The 1,236-nt window shown below is 37.3% G+C and overlaps 1 protein-coding gene across 1 annotated transcript in view; it reads left to right on the top strand.

Annotated features, from left to right (window-relative positions):
- Positions 1-1,236, top strand: part of LOC118413398 (V-type proton ATPase catalytic subunit A-like) — a 17,605-nt gene that overhangs the window by 8,050 nt on the left and 8,319 nt on the right. The gene's annotated exons all lie outside the window — the stretch shown is intronic.

Below are 1,236 nucleotides of genomic sequence, written 5' to 3'. Positions count from 1 at the left end.
CAGAAGCCGGCTGTAAAAGAAAGAGATTCAAAATGGTGAGTTCAGGGACAATTTGGATAAGATGAGACTCTTTCATACCTTTTATTCCTTCATGCATGTTGTGTAGATGTAGGGTATGGTATTGAATTCATTACGTGGTTTTCGGTCAGCAGCATGAGTGTGAAATCACAGAGGTTTTAAAACGCCCATCTCTTGCCCTCCCCTCATGTGAAAGGGAAAAGGAGATTTTATAATTTCGCTGTTTGCAAAACAGATATGACTGATATTCTCTTGTACATTTATCTTGTCTGTCTTGGTAATACTGCTGATAAAAACTTGTCGTTGTGTCGAGAAGTTTTAACCTTTAGGTAATTTCATAGGGCCTTTTTGCTTCATGAAAATTTGTCAGGTTGGTGTGATATGATATTGGTTTATTGAGCCATGCTGAGAGCAGATGATGGTAGCCATCGTTTGCACACATGCTAAACTTCTTACACGCAAACGAGGAATCTCGTGCACTCGGAGCGTACTGCTTGGTGTGGTCCAATCTTGAAGAAGAACAACATCCAGCCATTGAAGCTAATGTTACATTTGGACATTTCTCACATAGAAATTGATGGTTTTGTGCTTTCAAGGTCATGATGTACTTATACTCTGGTAAATGTTGTTGTACATCACTGTAATTTGTTCTAGCATTACCACTTATTCATAACCATGGTACAGGTTGATTTTTGCTTGTAGTGTTAGCCCATGTATCATTGAATTTGGGCAAAGCGGATACATTGCTAGGGTTCTGATCTGACGGCCCCAGTTCGATTCCCGGGAGTCAGGATATTTGCATGTATTGTTTCTTTCTGTTCTACTCCCCCTTTTTGTCATTTCAGTATTGTAATGTAACAATAAACGTTTATGTTTTAAAAAACAATAAAATATTGAGTGTTGTATTATCCAATAGGAATATTATTCAATAGAAAATCTATTGAATGTATTAAATACAGGTATCATATTAACTCAGAATCTGATCAGTTACTGTACAGTTCTAATGTGTATGAAGAGCAGCTATAACCTCCTTGATTATAACGTTACCAATACAGATACAGAAATCAATCAGTCAATATGTATCTAGATGTCTGATGGGGCACTTGTCGTTTGGGTGCAAGATTGCGCCAGTTTCATGACAGGTTTAAATGATACACAATTTACTTAATGAAATTTGTGTTGGATTTTTCTTTCAGGCTGGAGGACGTGAACGTATGG

This window comes from Branchiostoma floridae, chromosome 1 (genome assembly GCF_000003815.2).
Source record: "Branchiostoma floridae strain S238N-H82 chromosome 1, Bfl_VNyyK, whole genome shotgun sequence".
In the NCBI taxonomy this organism is placed as follows: Eukaryota; Metazoa; Chordata; class Leptocardii; order Amphioxiformes; family Branchiostomatidae; genus Branchiostoma; species Branchiostoma floridae.
Note: the sequence above shows the minus strand (reverse complement) of the source record. Positions and strands in the feature narration are given on the sequence as shown.